At 36.1% G+C, this 7,012-nt stretch overlaps 1 pseudogene; it reads left to right on the forward strand.

The window, feature by feature from the left end:
• The window catches only part of LOC107729328 (adenosine deaminase domain-containing protein 1-like), a 16,291-nt pseudogene extending 13,110 nt beyond the window's left edge, over positions 1-3,181 (forward strand).
• Positions 3,182-7,012: the final 3,831 nt, after the last annotated feature.

Here is a 7,012-nt window from a genome sequence, read left to right on the forward strand (position 1 = left end):
CTAATCTACTAATAATAAAATTATAATCAAAAAACACTTTTTAAAGGAGTATTTACCAGAAATTTTATTTAGGAGAAAAATGTAAATGTGCAGTATTTCTGAAAAAAAAAAAAAAACACTTTTTTAAAAAACAAATAAAATCAATTATTTGGAGATGCTTTTGATTATTAAAATTTAATGGAACCATTCAAATGGAATCCAGAAAATAATGGAAAACAGAATTTGGTAAAGATAAAACTGTCCAAGCACCATTTAATTCAAATGTCCACTTAATATTTAATATCTGGCCATTTCTTTAGGACAGAAATGCTATAGCCATTGTAATTAAAAGAATATGTGGACATAAACACGTGTAAACAAGTGAGGGTTTGAGCTTTTATTTTGAAACCGTGATGTATTCTGAGTTTGTGTAGATTTATAAATGATTTACCTTACAAATCTGATGAAATGGTGCACGTTGCGTTCCCAGATGAACGTTATAATAAACCCAAACTCACAACAACATGCAGAGATGGAGTTTGAGATGCTCCACACATGTAAATGATAACAGTTCCTGTGGAACTACTGTGAACGGAGCCGCTGTGTGACGCACATACTTAACCTACACGCATGTAAATAATTAAAGCGCATATACTGTATTAGGACTGCATTGCATATAATTATTTAATTAAATCGTCGCATTTGTGAATTCAAAATTATGCTTAATTATGATTTTTAAATGGGTTTAATATATCATGCAGCCTTGGGAAACAGTCTAATAATGTGTTTTATGGATTCTCGTCCGTGAAATGCGCCACTTCCGGTATTTTATTTTATTACATACTGGTAAAAAATGTATAGTCTGAATGCACTGTAAGTCGCTTTGGATAAAAGCGTCTGCTAAATGCATAAATTATTAATTATTATTAAGTTATTATTTTACCCGTTAGTCGACGCGAGCAAAATGAAGTCGAGGATTTAAAAAAATCGAATAGTCTAATAAAATCGACGAATCGCGACAGCCCTACATCTTAGGAAAAAAAATTTTTTTAGGTGAACTAATTCTTTAAAATATTATAACAAATACCAGTTTACAATATCAAGAAGAAAAACAAGCTGTTTTTGTACAGGTAAAATAACTGAAAGCGAATGACACTGGAAGCTTCGCACATTCAAGTTACAAATGGCCACACCACTCTTATCTTAAAAATAAGTTGGATACTCATGTCGCACTAATAAGCTTGGCGTGTCTTCAACCTAATTTCCATGTTTTTGTTTCAGTTCTCCGTTTAAGAGCAGTCCAGCCTTGACTAGCCGACTTTGCAAGGCAGCAATGTTGAGTCGGTTTAATTTGGTAGCTAAAGAGGCCCAGAGAGAGGAGCTGCTCACCGCTGTCACCTACAGGGAGGCAAAGGTACTGCATTCTGCCTTATTTACATTCAGGAAGGGCTGCATGATTTGGGTAAAAAAAATTTATCGCATTTTTCTGGCAAAAATTTATAAAAAGCATGTATGATCAGATTTGATCCTTATTAGGGTTGGGCGATGTCTACCAAATTGGCATCGGACGATGTCTGCAGTGAAACATCATGATGGACGATGACAGGCGATGGACGATGGCATCGTCTATCGGCCCAACCCTAATCCTTATTACCGTAGATTTTATCCTACATGAGAAACAGGTCGGGATTAATAAAGGCAGAAATTGAAGTGAAAATATTCTTATGCATATGCCTGTGTGCTTTTTTTGGTGCTTATATACTAGTTTTTCAATTAAAGGAGTCCTATTATGCTCTTTTACAAAGTCTTGATTTTGTTTTGGGGGTGTACTAGAACAGGCTCTCATACTAGGTTGTTCGAAAAACACATTATTTTTCACATGTTTTACATTATTACAACACCTCTCTCCCCAGTCTGGCATGAACAGCTCGAACAGTTCCTGTATCAAATGAAGGCCCGCCTTCTGAAATACGAAAAGTGCTGTTATTGGTTAGCTTGGCCAGTGTGTGTTGCATTATTTATGAAAATGTACAAATAAATAGGCAATCACAGTATGCATTAATATAATTATGTATGCAAATGAGCAACATTTTAACAGCTTTTTATTAATTGCGTAATGATTAAAAATTACATTATAATGGTGATTTCCTGAAAATTATAAAAAATAAAGAGAGATGAACATTTTTGTGCATTTGGACATTTTAATCGTTCATAGGAACATTTTGGAAAATGTTGTACATTATGATTACTACTTAATAAAAATAATAAAATAAATATTAATATTGTAATATTTTAACATGATAATGTAATAATAATAATTGTATTTTACAGCATAACTGTAAAATTACAGTCCTAATATTTATGGCTGTCAAAACGTTAAACCATCAAGATTTGATTTTGGTGTAAAACTGCTTGTGTGTATAAATGAACACAGTGCCGCACTTCACTCTGAAACACGAAACACATGTATATATGTAATTAAATCACAGTCTTTGCAGTTTGATAATTGTGCTATAACACAGTTTCAGTTTTATTTTGATCAATCACGCATTCCTAGATTGTGGTAAAGCTGACATCGCGCTAGCCAACTCAAAATGTCTTTATAACAGCACTGGAACCTAGAACACCCAAGCAACACCCTGCAACACACAATTACTGATGAAAATGTAAAAATCTACTAATTCGTGTTAGAAGAAATCTTAATTTTTGCTGCTGCAACTGCTGCTAATTTTTCCAATTCAAATTCATATTGGACGTTTAATATTGATCATCTCATTCTTTATCAAATGTCAAGATGATGGCAAAGCCGTACCAGGAGGCAAAGAGTGTGCTGAAGTCTTACCTGGAAAGGAAGGGCTATGGCCAGTGGGTGGAGAAACCGCCGATCAGTGACCATTTCTCCATGTGAGAACCATCTACAGATGCCATGAGCCACTGCAATGGCATGTTTAGTTTTTTATATGTTGAAATTGCATGCTAAATTACTTTTTGTTTTGCATGTTTGCTTTGTTCAGTTGTGTTGTTTTTCGATGGCAATAAAACGAGGCACTTACAGACAACAGATGTACATATGTTTATGGACTGGGAAAACCTACTGGATTTGAAGTTTCTTTACCCAAGTGTAAAGATATAAAACACATAAAACCAGTTCAAGACAGACCATAGTGTACAATTATAACAAAAGGGGGTGTTTTGTTTTGTTTCCAAGACAAATGAAAATAAAAGTTTATTTTGGTCATTCATTTGCTTTACTGTCTGAACTCTGAAATGCCATATTTAAAGGAGTCATATTATGAAGGAATCAACTTTTCCGTGATTTTTCTTGATTGTTAAAAGATTACATAGTATTCTGATATCTTTCAGTGTTCAGAATTTCCTCATATCAGATCAAAATGAAACCACTTTTTTCTGACATCAGTAACTTTGACACATACACACCTGTTTGGTGTTATGAATCCTGGCCCGTCCATTAATGATGACATAATGAGGAAACAGGATAGATACTGTTATTCTTAACAGTAGTTGAACTAACTAGTAAAACTTACTGTGGTTAAATCAGTCAAAAGTTCTGTTTCAGTCTGTGTAGCCACCACTTAAATAAAATAAACATTAACTGAAATAAAATAAAATACAAAAAAAGTAAACTTATTTTATTTTAGATAGTTGCCATGGCAGCATTAGTCATTTTTCATTTATTTTAAGACAAATTACTAAATACTGTAACAAAAAAAACTAACAAAAATACTTCAAAATTAATCAAACTAAATATAAAATGATATAAGTAATAATAATTTCAATTTAATAATATAAATTTAAAAAATCTAAAAATTAAATCTGATGTAAAATATTAATCAAAACTATAATAATACATCAATGACACTAAAATAACACTGCTCTCCAGATCCTTCTGAAGAATCCCAATTTACATTGAATTATTCAAGAGTAATTCATGTGAGCAGTGTGCTGCTTGTTAGTGCTTTATGGGTCACTTTATGAAACCCTAGTGAGAAACAGGCACTGCACGGTGTGTATTTGTTTCTGGGCGTTTGAAGGTAAACATCAGATATTCAAGTGCCCTGTTCACACTACAACACAGGAAACCTCAGAGGCTTCCTGTCAAATACGTAACTGCATCCAATTGCTTTTAATATGTGTTTATGTTAGTGGGGCTCATGCGAGGACCATCTTTTCAATTAATTGGGTTATATTGAGCATCTTAATGACAAGAACGCGTTGTGCAGTGGAGAAGGTTTGTACTCTGTATGTAGATCTTAAAATGTTCGGAGGAAGCGTTTCTGTATTTGGCTTGTTTTAGATTAATGCTCTTTGTATATGAAGTTATAAAGAAGGTAGTGCTTTTTTGTCTGTCTTTGAAACAAATGCACAGATCCAACATGCATGTTTATGCATGCATTTATGTCATGCTGCAGAGACTGCTAAAAAGGCATGGCAGTTGTTCTGTTAACATGCAGGATGTATGCGCTATCAGTGCTTGAACTTGGATTGTGGTCAATTAATATGTAATTTATGTTATGTGTAGTTTATTTCCATAGCAATGCATTCAGGTGTCCAGCACAGTTATGTTAATTTAGTTATACACAGTACAGAATTTAACCTTAGTAAAACTGATTGTAAAATAATTCCAGTTGTGGGGTCTGGAGTCAAAGGTAAAATGCGCATGAAATGGAGGTTCAGAGACAATATAAGGAGGAGCCCAAGGAAGTCAAATACTTGCAGAGAGGTCAGTTATCATTCCCATTCATCTCAGTTGCATGGCTGGCAGAAAGCCTTTATCTATGCTAATGGGCACTCACAAAATTTGATGTTATCTTATCTTATCCAATCACCTCTGCTGTGTATGATATGTGACTATGTCACAGGTAAATGAAGTCCATTTGGCTGATGACACTGCAAGAACACAAATAACTATATATTGAATGCATTGAATATATTGAATTTTTACCTTATTTTAATGTTATTAAAGCTGCAGAAATGTGTGATCCCAGTTTTATCAGATTTTATTGCCGATTTGATATATATATCATTAGGTTACATTTTAAGCTGCTCTGCCTCAGCAGTCTAACAGCACTCGTCAATGTCAAAATAATTTGGTTGGCCAATCAAACCAAAATAGGCGGGGTTTACTCTTCATAGGAGGAGAGCAGGAATTCCAGCACAAAGCGTCAATTTTAATGTTAGAAATGTTAAACGACCGATAGTAATGCAAACTACTCGACTTCCTCAAATTTCGCTGTTTTGAATGGAAAATGTGGTATCATATTGCTCAAGACATGGTTATGACCTTATATCCACTAGTTTTCGTCAGTCTCAATGAATCCAATCCGAATTCAGATTTTGAAAGTTGTTTAGATGACAACTAAACAAAAATTCCAAACAAAACTTTCTCATTCAGAAAGCTGTAATCTCACCAGAGCTACCGAGAAGGTAATTATTGTTCCCTTTCAAACGGTCCCTCCCATTGCGTTGACGCGCTTATGGAGAAACTCCTGTTTACTCTGATTACTGAAGGCTAATTTGTTCATGTTCGTGTAGATGCACGAACAAATGGCACATGTAGAGTGCGCTAGCCACTTCTGGCATTCAAAAAGACTGCTCTAAAGGGCTGGACTATCTCACTGTATAGTTGACGCTATACAGTGTCCTATTGGAGAGAGAGCCCATTCCACTAGGGGAATGGCATCCTCCTGGGCTTGGTCCAGCGGAGTTTCTATTGGTGATATTTGTGCGGCTGCCCACTGGTCTTCGCCACCTAATTCCCCTAATTTCCTCTGTAAGTGGAGAAGGTCTTGTTATGTAGACCCCAGCCTAGTGGCTTGGGTCTCATAATTGGCTAATGCTTATAGAAGCCCTCATTTCGGGTGCTCCGTGGCGGGGCTCGCAGAGCGGCTCCCTTATGCACTTGCTTATAGCATGGCGCTATTGGATGCGAGGCTGCACACGAGTTGGTGACTGTCACTATCAGTCGAAAGATTCTGATGCTCAGAGCTGACTTATATAGGAGTCGCCCCACCCCTTTTGGTGGGCTGAAGCACCATTTGTTCGTGCAGCTACACAAGCGTGAACAAATCAGGCTTAAGTATCAGAGTAAACAGGAATTTCCCCATAAGTGTGTCAACGCAACGCTCGTTCCCTTATCTCAGGGAACCGAGGTTACATTAGCAACCGGAGAATTTTTTTCCCCCATGATGACATATCTGAAAAAATGACTTGACAGAAGAGATTTTTGAGTAGTAAATATTGAATCTCTTCCAGTGACCAGTTTGTTAGATGTAAATATAAGTTTATAATGAACCGTATGAGAACAAACTTATCACGGCACTGCGCATGTGAGCTATCGAAAGCCAAATGGTTCAGAATTCGCATGCTTTTCACCGACGTATCAATATTAAAACGCCGTTTTCATAACGCTGCCAGGAGTTAAATAAGCGCCGTTAGGCAATAAGTTAACGGCAGACACCACCACGCGTTAAAATAACGCCACACGCCGACCGATGTTAAGTTAACGTCACATTAAGGGGCGCTGGGGTGATCCGGGACCCCCCATAAGGCATTAGGGACTCCTCTTAAGAAGTAAAAAAAAATAGACTTAGGGGGGTCCCACCAGATATTTTATATTAGTATCGACAACAAAGACAAATATGAAAAAACTCACGCAGTTAGGATAGTAAATGATATTAAAGGGACGGAGTCCGGGGAGTGAATTTTGTGTGTGGGGGGCGTTTCATTTCCAACTGGTTAGGTTTATTTGGAAATTAAAGTGATTCTATATAAATCATACAGTAGAGTGATGACCATTTCACATATTACTCACCAAGCAATCTTTCTGTGATGGTTGTTTGAGAGTCTTATTCTGCTCCTGTTCACAGCAATCTTCATGATGTTGTCGTAATTTTGACAATCTTGATTGAAACGGCTTCTGCAGATATATAAAGAGGTATTTAGCTTAAGACAGGAGAAAAATTTACACGTCCAACTGGTCTGCAGACTGCAGCCAATAAATGCTTATCGGTGC

This window comes from Sinocyclocheilus rhinocerous, unplaced genomic scaffold, assembly GCF_001515625.1.
Source record: "Sinocyclocheilus rhinocerous isolate Xijiao unplaced genomic scaffold, SAMN03320098_v1.1 scaffold428, whole genome shotgun sequence".
Taxonomy (NCBI): domain Eukaryota; kingdom Metazoa; phylum Chordata; class Actinopteri; order Cypriniformes; family Cyprinidae; genus Sinocyclocheilus; species Sinocyclocheilus rhinocerous.